Source organism: Galleria mellonella, unplaced genomic scaffold (assembly GCF_026898425.1).
Source record: "Galleria mellonella isolate WM207_F2 unplaced genomic scaffold, CSIRO_AGI_GalMel_v1 utg19, whole genome shotgun sequence".
Taxonomy (NCBI): Eukaryota; Metazoa; Arthropoda; class Insecta; order Lepidoptera; family Pyralidae; genus Galleria; species Galleria mellonella.
In genome coordinates this window covers 825,889-839,378 of record NW_026442028.1, presented here as the reverse complement: position 1 = coordinate 839,378, position 13,490 = coordinate 825,889, and the positions used below count along the sequence as shown (strand labels likewise).

Below are 13,490 nucleotides of genomic sequence, written 5' to 3'. Positions count from 1 at the left end.
CACATGAATTATCTAGTAACACAATTAATAATGTATTAAAAGTATTACATTCACATAATATCACTTGCAACAGTTAAGCTGTCTCTTTGTACATCTGGTGTAAAACAAATCCCCACATGTAGTCATGGATAATCAAATATAGACTAAGAATCATTAATCTGGTCGACCGAGTAATGGTATAAAAACACTTCACCATGAAGCGTTAAGTATGAACAGATATTCCAAACCAACACTGTAATAGTGTAATAAATACAAATATTTCATCATCATCATCGTCTCAACCATCACCAACCCACGACTGAACACAGGCAATTTCCACCGACTGACACAAGGAATGGCCCCACAATACACATAAAACAGTCACTCCAAACAATGGGGGTAGCCCACACCGCACTTGCATTCACAGGGTCGCCACTCAATAACCCCTCTCTCTCATCAATGGCTGTTTCCCCAGCAATGAGACCAGACCATAGTCACTTTAGTCTATTATCCTCAATAAATAAATACTTTATAATAACTAGATATGAAACTAGTTAGTATTGTAATAGTTCAATAATTGATTCAATAAGTATTTTCCAAAACTGGACAATTAGAACATTGAATCAAATTGATGAAGTTCTATCAAACGACCATATAATTGGATTTTGTATATGAGTAAAATAACGTAAGTACGTAAATTATATTGATGTAAACTTTGTTCAAATGTGATTGCATTTAACGATATACGCATTACCTAAAGGTATATGGACTCGACTAAATACGTATTTTAATAGTTGTTGGGAAAAATATTAAGTATAGACTTTGCCTGTGATCACAGTCAAAAATCTAACTACGTAGTAATAAATGGAACAAGCTCACCGGATTCTCCAGTCTTCTATTGATTAATTTCACACACTTAATCCATAGTGATACACTAAGATCTCAAACCCCTTCATCGAACCAGTCCCTCCTAGATCTATATCCCAGTTATTTTTTTTTATTTTATTGCGCAATCCCTAAAACAAGACTCCCGCGCCATTTGCCGTCCTCTTTTTTTTTTTTTTTTTTTTTTTTTTTTTTTTATTCCGCAATTCCTAAAAAGCGACTCCCGCGCGCCCGCCGATCTGCCGTCTCTCTTCCTCTTTTTTCTTTTTTTTTCTATTCTTTCTCTAATAACGTCATAGATTATGTCACCGAAGGGTAGATATTTCAATAATCAGATTTAGCCTATTATTCGAACTGAACTTTTCTTTAAATTCAATTTAATTATATGTTAACGTATTTTGGTCTTTTATATTAAATTGATTATCGAATTTATAAAACTTTAAAGGCTCTCATAAACCTTATTAAACTGTGTTGTATGCATCCTTTTTTACATCTGATGATAAAAGGTAAACTATAATTTAGTTATATATAAAATATAATATATTTTTGTTTAATTTATTAAATTTTCTTGTGACATCCACTACACTTTGGAAACACATCAAAGGAGTTTCCTTTCTGTGTCAATATTTCATATATGGTAACGTCTTCTCTGTACGCTATTGTGAACCTTGACTTTAAAGTTTGTTTATATTAAATAGCTCAGTTTTCGTAGCGGTCACCCATAGGAACCCCTGTTTCTTTTATGTACTTATGGTATTAAACCTATTGTACTATAGGCGAACCGTCACAAACACCAGGATGTAACACGCGCGTTGCCGAATTTTGTTGCCGAAATTATCGCCTGCTAGTTCTTATTAACGCGTGGATTAGCAAAACCAATGCAATAAATAATATAATCTAAATATAATATAATCTTTTATAGGTGATTATTAATATAAAATAATAATAATATAAAATTATCAATAACTAATCGTAAATAACTTGAAATGTATTCTTATTAAGATCTAGTCTTATTAAGATTCCTTATATATTTTTTTCATATGTAGAGGTCGTCTAGTTATAATATTATTATTTACATTAATATATATATATAATAATGTATATGCGTGTTACATTAGATCTAGGATATAATCTATATAAATATTAGACTTTCGCTTTGCATGATTTATGAATTATAAGAGGACCTAACCTGGCCGAAACGTCAAGATAACCCTAGGTAAATTATTATGGTTTATCTAAAGGATTTAATTAATTCACTTCTCTTATAAACCATAATAGTAACCTCGAGGGGAAGGGATTGTTAGTAATGCGGACTACCAGTTCCATTGCTAGCAATATACACTGTCAGATCGATCTCTACGCGGGTCTCCCCTGGAAACCATCGTGCTGAATTTCTGGCGTATTCTTCACGGTGGGCTACATGGCCTGCCTCTTCATCTCACCTATTATCCCTCATTGGTGCCCCGTCAGCGTATACCGTTAACGCAAGCGGGGTTACCGTTCCATTGTCATCCATTAAAAAAAATATATTTAACCAAATTTTATTGAAACCTGTTCAATCGTTTAAGCATAATCGAGTAGCATCTTAATATGCAAATCAATTTACAAACTTCCATATTTATAAATAAGACAGAGTGATTAATATTTTTCCTACTTTTAACGACTTTTTAGTAAGGTCCATAATATCACTTAATTTATTTTTAATTAATTACAAATTAATCCTTACAAAAAAATCTTTATTTACTTTTTTGAATAATTTTCATACAAATTACAACTATGCAAATATCCTACCAAATATAATACTATGAATGCAATTGATGCCTTATTTAAATAAATTAAATCAAATTATTTTTTAATTTTTCATACCTGTACGACAATTAATCCTTATAACACAATTAATTCAAACACAATTAATTCGAGACATGTATATCACCCGTTAGGGAAATAATATTAAACATTTGTAGAACATCATACATTGGACCATTCAGAAGAGTCCTTAAAAGTCAAATATTTTTCACACATATACACTATACTTTATATAATAATTAATATATTGAACATAGATATTTGGTTCTAAAAAACACAATATCATACAGTTTTGTCGTAGCCGCGTATTCGTAGCGCTACGACGGCGTAGCACCACGCGAGTGTATGCTACGGCGACCCAAAGAAAACTGTCTACGGCTCACTGGGATACCAACTAGGAATTAAATTACCCAATCGCCGAAATAAATTTAAATACTTTTGTTCTTTTTTGATAACCGTTAATTAATTGGAAGAGCACGATAAAATATTATAAATATTAAAAATTATTATAACGGAAGGAGTTTCGCTAAATAGTAATAAATCATAGTGTAAAATTTGTAATAGCATTGTAGGTTACAAGTAATTATTGAGGTATTGACTGTTGTTTAAATAATATTAATGTGTATCATTTAGTTTAATACAATATATTTTTATATGACTTAGCAAACATAGTTTTGCCATCACCAAGTGGGCAAAATTTTTCTTATTGTAATAATAACTATTCTTTCTCTCAAGTTGTAGCGAATAATACACGTTAACAAAATTTCATTAAAATTTGTTACGCGGTTTCAGAGATTAGCGTGAACGAACATCGTGACACGGAATTTTTATAGATTAAAATATATGTGAGTGTAATCGAAATATCATTTATCGATTAACCACGAAAACAAGCCACCTTGAGATAAGCCGTGTTGTTTCTTCTGATAAGAATTATATTAAATTATAATTAAATAAAATTATGAATAAGGTACGTGAGTGGTGACCCCGTACGAGTAAATGCAATGTAGGACGACCCTCCACTATAAGATGAGACGACCAATGGATGCAGTTGGTCCAGGACTGTTCCTTATGGTAATCTATACAGAAGGCGTATGTTCAGTAGTGGATGGATAATGGATTAATTGATGATGATAATAAGTATAAAATGATATAAACGTAATCAAATATATTGTAACTTGTCATTAATTGGTGAATAATAATGCTTAATTATTTTTTCCCAATATTTATTTGTTTGTCATTCAAGAGGTAGGTAACCTCCCTTTTAGGGTAAATTAATTAACTGGCAACATACGTGCTACGAATGCAGCAACAGATATCTGTTGCTCCCATTCAATATATAGGGCAATACTACCTATAACTTCTCCATTCGTCATGTACTATTACAGACAATGGTATTGTATAAAACGGGACTTTCAATTTATTTTTTAAGTCATTTACGTATACATGTTAATTTTCATTATATATATGTTCTTAATATTAAGTAGGTCAGCATTATCTTATCTACTAAACAATTTATTAATTTGTAATAGTAAGGATAATAAAAAAATTACTAAATAAAAAAATGCTTAAATCTAAGTTTACTTGAATAAAAATATTTTTTTCATAAGTTAATAAAAAAAATTTCATAAGCTAATAACTAATATTTATTTATATTCAAATAAGTTCAAATAATTTTTACCTAAAAATTTGTGTATATTTTTTTATCGTGAGTACAATTTTGCATTTTTAATATAAATAGCTATTTTTCTCGATATCCTAACGAATCAGAAAACGTAAATTAAATTACATTATCTTCTATTAATTACGAGATTCCAAAATGAAAGATATTCTACCTTTATCAGTTTTATTTATTTTTGTAATAGACTCGAAAAGGATTTATTCTCTCGTTAGTCTAATATCAATTCTATCACGATTGGAATAGCCATTTTGTGGACAAAAGTCTTAACAAATTTTAGATCCATATTGAAGTTTAATTCGCATAATATATATATTGAAAGGGAACGCCCTAGCGATAACATCGGCTTTTCATATATTCGGCCGATATATTCTGAGTCCTCAGAAAGGACAACGCATGAAAAATATCATAACCGTCGCAGTGTATTTTGTAATGTCTATGATTCTGTTCATATCTTTAGCTGACGGTTACCACTTTCCATCAGGTAGGCCGTCAACAAGTTTATCGTTTGACTAAGAAAAATTGTCCCGCTAGTATACTGGTATGTTAGTAATATTTTCATCTGTACTTTATCCTACTACATGTTAATTGATTTCTAATTGTATTTTTATGTATTAAATGCAATAAAGAGTTGAATAAATAAAGTACCATATTCTTATTACTATTTCTTGAGTGAACAGGCCCTTATTTATTTACAAAAAACGAAATGTTATAAAAAAGCGATTAATTATTTATATTCTACTATCATTTGTGACCAACGAATCTCCTTTTCAGTGTAATAAAACGTCGTAATATTAAATTCAATAGTTCATCATTAATTCAAACATTCAGCCTGTTTGCACGACGTTGTTTTAGTTCTACTGAAATATGTAAGCTGTGGTCCGGTACCGACGCACTTTTAGAGCTTAATACTATGTACATATCTATTAAGGTATTGAGGTATTACTTTGATAAGTGTTCAAATGGAACTTTCATTTGTTATAATAAATTTGAAGTTTTTTATACGATTTACGTTTCTACGATTCCGGTGTAGAATGGACCACCAATTCCTTTCACATTTGATGTTATAAGAGACGATTAAGGAAACTTAATGGTCGAAAGATAGACAGCAGCGTCCCTCTTAAAACATCACCAAATCCTAACTACGGTTGCCAACCCACCTGCCAATTGTAGCAACTACTGGAAAACCCCCACTTATGGATTAGGCTTGTATGCAGGCCTGTTTGTATGCAGGTATTTTAACGGCTGGTATGATGATATAGTTTATTTATTTATATATAGCGCCATTCAGTCCATAGGGTATTTGTGTTGGTACACCCGTATTTAAAGGGAATCGAACCCAGACTCATCGTGAAGCAATGCGTTAAGTTGATACACCATCAAGTATAGGAGCATTTAGAGCCTCCCCCCCCCCCCTTTAAATGCTTCGGTCAGGAGGGCCATGCCCACGCCAATATTTTCTAGCGCCCACTCAAGATGCAAGCAAAGCTTTGCAAAGACATGTCTGACAATACAATAGTAGTACAACTTTTTTGGGCAGGCTCTTTCCTCTGGAAAATAATTCTGTTAATATTATAACTGTGAAAATTTGTAACGATAAGTAGATATTTGTTACTCTTTTACGTTTTCAAAAACTGCTGAACGGATTTGAATTAAATTTGGTACACATGTATATCATATCCCAACTTAGCACATTATAGTTTATGTACTGATTTATGTGAACGCAGCTGCGGTTTACAGCTATTCTTAAATACATCATTGCCATCAAAATCGTCAGTAGATACAGGTATATCGAAACATTGCCGCGCATGTATACTATACATAGGAAATAACAAACACACGCCTTTCTCAAGACAAGATTAATGACGTGCTTTTAAAAGAGAGAGCTCTCACGTTTTATACCAAATAACATTCACTATATAGCCTGGGTTCCGGATCTGCGCGTAATTACCCCCACGGGCTGAAAGAGCAAATCTACTGAAATAATATGGTTTGTAATAAATAATAGACTTTATAATCATTACCATAATCATTATTAGCATCCATCCATCTTTTCTTTTCATTTAAGAGTTTCCTCTTGTCGGTGCAACCAATTCATGCATCTTCCTCCAGCCAGTTCTATCCCAGGTCATATCCTTGACTTCTGTGTACGACATGAAAAATAGTGTTTCTTTTATCTGCCCCATGTAGTTATTCCCCGGTCTTCCTCTTCCTCTTTTGCCCTCTATTTTTCCCCCTACTATGCTCTTAAAAAATCGTCATGTCGTATATTGTGGCCATCCATCCATATCAGCCTTTAATTATCCAGTGCTGAACACAGGTCTCCCTCTTGCAGGGTTTTGCCAATAGCTGTTACGCTAGGCAGGTGCATTTTTTTTATGGATGAAAGTGGTATGGTAGCTCCGCCTGCGCTAACGGGATACGCTGGCGGAGCACCAGTGAAGGGTGATAGATGAGAATGAAAACAGGTCAGTTAGCCTATTATGATGAATTCATCAGGAATTAATTATGATAGTTTCCAGGGAGAACTGCGAGTAGGTTGACCTGGTTATATATAGGTATATTGCTAGCAATGGGATTCTCAGTCTCCATTACTAACAATCCCTTTCCCCCCAAAGGCAAGTGGATTGGAAACCGCAATTAGGCTTTAATAATGTATTAAGAAGTACATTGCTTAGTCGCCTCTTACGACGCCCTCGGGAAAGGAAGGGGTGGCTTATTCTATGCCGGGACCACACTATTAGCTTGGTAACCCATTAACATTGTACAACTAGGTAGAAATCTGTTTTAAAAAAAATCTCATAATAACCTTTATATTAGTCTAATAGTAGGTACCATGTTGATCAGGTAGATTGGTATAGAATCATACTCTGTTATGTCGGCCCACCTGATGGAAAGTGGACGGTTACCACTTTCCATCAGGTGGGCCGTCAGCTTGTTTGCCATTCTAAATTACATAAAAAATACAAAATATATTTATTTGTATGTGGGTATAAATAATTAATCGAAATAGCAGGAAAATATAATAAAATTTGCGACTTATTAAAATCAAAGGAAGCCAATTTTTAAATAGACAGTTAAATAAAAAAAATCTGCCAATTGTACAATATGCGCTCTCGATTTAATTAAGTATACTTTCCCCTTCAAAATCAAAGCCATCTGATTTGAATTAATTAAATCTGAACATAATTAGAAACGTAATTATATCAACGTTATAATAGGAGGGATATTAGTCGATGTTTCGTTTTGCTTTATGGAAAATCATGGGACGGATTTGCCCTAATTTATTTTCAACGACCTGTTTCTGTTTGCGCTAAAAATAAATTATTAATTTTTATCTTTAAAAATTAAAAATATTCCGTAAAAAACGTTTGGGAAGTATATCTATCTACATATATACACATATATTATATAGTAAGATAACATTTATTTGCAAACTCACAAAAAATAATACTAGCTTTTACTCGCAACGTCGTCCGCGTGACCGGGTTATGTTTTACTGACCGGAATAGAAAGCAGCCTTTATCCTTCCCCATCCCATAGAATAAGTGTATATCAAATTTTATAAGTTAAAGCGCTATAAGGTAACAAAATAGCTCACTTTTACGTTTATAATATTAGTAAGGATTACCTCATAAATATAAAAAAAAAAATTATAAAAAAAACTACTTAAAAATTGTCACTCTAAACAAATTTGTATCTATTATACAAGTATAAAGCAGTCAAATAATAAGAAAATTCCTGTTAAACCTTGATTGAAAACTATAGACTCACTCACTGCATTCTAACTCGCTCAGAAATGCATAAAAACGAAATAAATATATATAAAAGCAGATATTATTTATAAAAATGTACGAGAGTAAATATTTCTTGGAGACTCATAGATCTGAAACTTATTAAAAACGTAGTAAGTAGCTACTTACTGTGAACCGCTTATATAACTTCACCCATAACTTCAAGCTGGGTTTTAAATAATAATCCTTATATAAATTCCCATAAAGCTTCTAGTCCCTTATAATGTACTCGTGTAATGTTGATATTAAGGGACAGACATTGGACAATTTTCAACATAGGCATATATTTGTCCATCAAAATATAACGTGTAAACAATCGGACATCCATTGATTCACAGATTTTCACCCACTCACTCTAAACGAGATTTTGCCCAAACGCTTTTCAATTGTAATTAATGGATGGCTTCACATACCACTGATGAAAAAAAAATTGTCCATGAAGATAAAATCATTTGCACAGGCTTTCACACTCGTCGTTTGCACGACGTTCCTAATCTCACTGAATCCATTAGCTGAAGCAAACATCTCTTTCATGTAAAATTATTACAAGCTCTAAAAATAGTATAGCAGTAAATATTCTGGTCACAATAAAGTGGTACTTAACGAATCACCATTAAGTACTCAAATGAGGTACGCAGAGCAACCTTTGTAATATGAACATCACTGTTAGCCTTTATCTAGGGAATATTTAGTAAAAGCACTAATGTAAGAGAGTTCATTGTATAGAATAAATTGTTAGACTCGGAACCACTGTAGTTACTTTCGCTTACATATTTTTGATGGGTTTTCATGATAAATTTACGAATAAACTAGTTGTACATCTCACTACTTTAAATATTTTATGTTTAAAATACCCTATATATTATATATATATAACATATAACCTATTTATATACAATTTTCAAATTTAAAACTTTAGCACAATAAGTACATAAGAAAGAAAAAGGGACAATAGTCAAGATCCAAGTGTCGAGTAATTTCATATTCGTGATAAATTTGAATAAACAAATTGACGAGATAAAATTATAAAAACTTTACTCTTTAAATTCTAAATTAAAGTATTTTAGCAAGTTTTAATAATTTATAATTGCTATATTTATTTTCTATACTTACTAACATTAGAGATGAAACTAAGGACTTTCGATTTATGAAAACGCATTATTTTACACTAATCGCACCATGCTCTTAGATCTTAAGATATTAATAAAACTATACTCTCGTTTTTATAGCGATTTTTAGGGCGAGGTATGGGCAGCAGCGTTTTTCTTAAAACATCTCTAAAACCTAACTGCGGTTGCCAATCCGCCTGCCAGGCATGGCAACTACTGGCAAAATTCCTGTAAATAATACTCGTTTTATTTTGGCAAATAATGAAATCTGATTTGTTTCTATAGGTAAAAATATTAAGGTACCATAGTCTAAGATATAGTATATACATAGTATATACATTAAATTAGATGATTCCCGTGTCAGTGAATATCAGTGGTCTCGGCATAGAATGGGCCTCCTCTTCCTTTTCCGTGGATGTCATAAGAGGCGACTAAGGGAATTTAATAGTCGAGGGAAAGACAGCAACGCCCCTCTTAAAAGATTACTAAAACCTAACTACAATTGTCAATCAACCTGCCAAACGTAGCAACTACTGGCAAAACCTGGGAGGAGGCCTATGTTCACCAGTTAACGACTGATGATCAATCATTAAAAAACGGACCAAGTAATATTTTTAAGACAAGTAGGCAAGTAAATATAATATATTCTGTATTTGGGCACATTAAAAATGTGTAAATAGGATAATGTAAAATACAGAAAGGAGTGTAAATATACTACATTAATAGGTACATAAAAAGTATGGAGTATCCAGTCGGTGAGACGACAACCACCCGGGGTTTTAATGGACTCTACTATGAGGCTTTCACATCAACACTTTTTATACTAAATGGATTATATGTTACCTAATCCTAGTGCGTTAATAAAATAAGCAACGATAACATATATATTCTTTAAACATATTGTTCGAACCCGCTCCAATATCGGTGAGTAATCACACGTTTTGTTCCATCAATTTTGTGGTTAACTGTCATCGGTGCATATTGCGAGACCACTTGTTCGATGAAAACCTCGTAAAGCGCCCGTGAGCGCCTCCTCTACTGATTCAAAGTGTGAACGTTTCACAATACTAACAGCCTTCTGGAAGGCGTGCTTACCACGTTCGGTATAAATAAGATTATTCTCCTGTCTATCATTGAAAGGCTGCTACTCCAAACTGCTTGTGGATCGGCGTGCGAGTTTACCGGCACTGCTTCGTATATCCGTGGTGAACATGAGCCTTAAGTTGGTGGAGCTTATATTACTCATTGATGTGGATGAGGATCATATAGAAACGCTCATTCAATACATATATACAGTCCACACATCCATTCGAATTAATGACGTTTAAACTGCCTCAGTGCAACGGTCGCACACATATATTCCTAAAGTTATACCTAATTTAAATATTTAAATTGAAAAAAAAAATAGTTACATTAGATGAAACATAAGACGAATGCTTATCGTAAATAAGAGATTACATGTTATGTTTTTTATAAAATTTGTAAACAAAATTTCGACATGTTTGGCTATAAATTGGATAGTTAGAAATAAGTGCAAAATTTAGTTTAATGCGACAAATAAAGAACAATCAGAGACTAACTAATGAATCTGAAAATAGATTCAAAATCGTTCTTTTGTCTCCGATTGTCTGTCTATGGTTTTGTATGTATAAATGAGTAATAACCTTTAAAATATTTATCGTTAGTAAAATTTTCTTTACTCCTTAAATTTTGCCGCTAGACCCGGACATCGCAGGTAAGCCATACCAAACAATGTCTAAATCCGCCCCTGCTTCGATGGATATCTCGGTCACGGATTTGTCGGGATACGGCACGGTCGTCTACTAATACTGTCTTTGCCTCTATACAATAATTTTATATTAATGTAAAGTTACTAGTTATTACCCATGGCACTGTTCACATGATTTAATTTTTTTTTTATTTTTGTCGTACAATGTTCCGTACATGTTGCATAGACTGATGAACTATTTATAAAATAACTGTTTATTGATTTAGTGTTTGAATTTACTATAGACATACAATTACAAAATACACACACAAAGAGTCATACGTAGCTTAAAAATACCAGTAGAGAAAATATTAAGGATTTTACGCAATTGAGAGTCGGTGGAGTTCTTGCTATTTTTGCATATTGTCATAGTAATAGACTGTGACATGATCATAACACTAACAATAAGTATATTTTATAGACATAAAGCTAATAAAATACACTACAATGTCAATGATGAAAAATAATCTTCCAAGTCTTCCAAGTGAGTAGTTGCCAAATTACATTCAAACCCGTTTAACCATTTAAGCGAGATTGAGTAACAAACATCTTATATTTTTATGTGTTTTCATAATATTTTACAAATCATTCTCACGTACTGAATAATATTTTCACCAGGGGGAGACTTTGTAGAAAAGTTATTTCTTCCTCACTCGTGTTATTGCCAGAAAACATGCTTGTAAGACAGTGTTTCAGTTATTCAGTAAAAAGGCCTGTGAAATTACTGGGTAGGGAAACATAATTCCATATTTCTCAGGAATGGCAACGCATGGAGAGGTTTATGGTATTAATCGAAAAATTATGATATGTGTGGATTAGTTCATATCTACAGATGACGATTATCATCAGTCCAATTATCATTATAAGTATCATATAATTACCATAAAATATATCTCTTTCCCTTTAAACTTAATCTTGCTGGTTACTCTACTTGAGTCATAGATTGCTATTTGCTCTTCTATTACAGTTAAATGTTTTATATAGTAATAAATTAAATTCTATGTATTTTATTACATATATATATATATATTTATTTAATATATTAGATAATGTTTATATTAGTCTATTTATATGTTTATATTATATGAATATATCAAGTATTGTTTTATTTCTCCTCTATTCAATAATGCACCGCCAACTTATTTCTCGGTTTACCCAATGATTGACTGATAGAGATCATCGCCCGGTGTTAAGCCCGCCAAATATATATAAAATTTTACTATACATTAAGTTTAAATAAATGTAATATATATATATATATATATTTTATATCGAAACTCTATCATAGGCATACATATTGTTGCATTAAAATGAGTACAAGAAACTCATATTTTTAATCATTATTACTAACTTTTTTACAATATGAATTATTCGTTCCTTAACCTAGTTTCCACCTAGCTGTCAAAAGGTAATTCAAATAAATGAAAAGAAAATTTATTTCAGAGTAAATATAACCCACTCATGTCGTTTACTCGGAAATTGCACCAAATCTGTTCCTATGGCCAAGCAGAGTGTGCGTTGTCTATGCCTTGTTCACCTATCCGAAGCCAGAGACGAACTCTTTTTTTTTTATACAACTTATTATATTATCCGCCTCTTTATTTTGTTAAAAATATATTCACAACTGTAATTCCTAATGAGGTAATCAAATGTATATGAAAACCGGTGATATTGTTGAAAGTAACACTCATTTGACTGAACACATTAGAATCTAACGTAGCAGAAAACGAGTATACCGCCATCACTCATTTTAATTAGTTATTGGTATTCTCCATCATCGGAGAATTAGTTGGCTTACAATGACACACAAAGTTTTTGGTATCAGATTCGAACACATGACCTGTGTGCTCTTTTGGTCGAAGTACTATAAGCAGTGAGTCTATTAAAATTATTTAAATATTAAAATAAATCATTAAAAAAAGTATTAAATTAAATTTTATTAATAATTTGCATTTTTTTATACAACTTAGAATGGCAAACAAGTTGACGGCCCATCTGATGGAAAGTGGTAACCGTCGCCTATAGACATGAGCAGTACCATGGACATAACAAAGTATACTGTTTCGCCCATGATACCCCCCATGCGTTACCATTCCTGAGGAAACAGTGTTATTCCTCTGTTATGTCCATGGTACTGCCTTCATGTCTAAACACAGCCATGCAAACACAGCCATCACGGTGGAACACGCATGGGACAGAAGTTGTATATAAAAAAAAAAAATTTTGTACAATATTAAATCCCTCAATAAAGTAACATTAAATTATTATTTAGTATATATTATACTTGTATTATGTAGATAAAACATTCTTATATTTTTTTGCTACTCAGAATGGCTAACAAGCTGTTATGTTTATTTGTATTAATATGTTATTATATTAATACAAATAATATATTATTATCCTTAATTACTATATTACTGAAGTTAATACATATATATTAACTTATTATGTAGATAATAATTAGGTACTAAGAT

General features: G+C 31.9%; 1 protein-coding gene across 1 annotated transcript in view; it reads right to left on the bottom strand.

Moving 5' to 3' along the window:
- Window positions 1-3,019, bottom strand: part of LOC113521492 (GTP-binding protein Rhes) — a 97,900-nt gene extending 94,881 nt beyond the window's left edge. The window contains exon 1 of the mRNA XM_052894077.1: window positions 2,731-3,019. The gene's annotated coding sequence lies outside the window, so the exon portion shown is untranslated. The remainder of the gene's footprint in view (window positions 1-2,730) is intronic.
- Window positions 3,020-13,490: the final 10,471 nt, after the last annotated feature.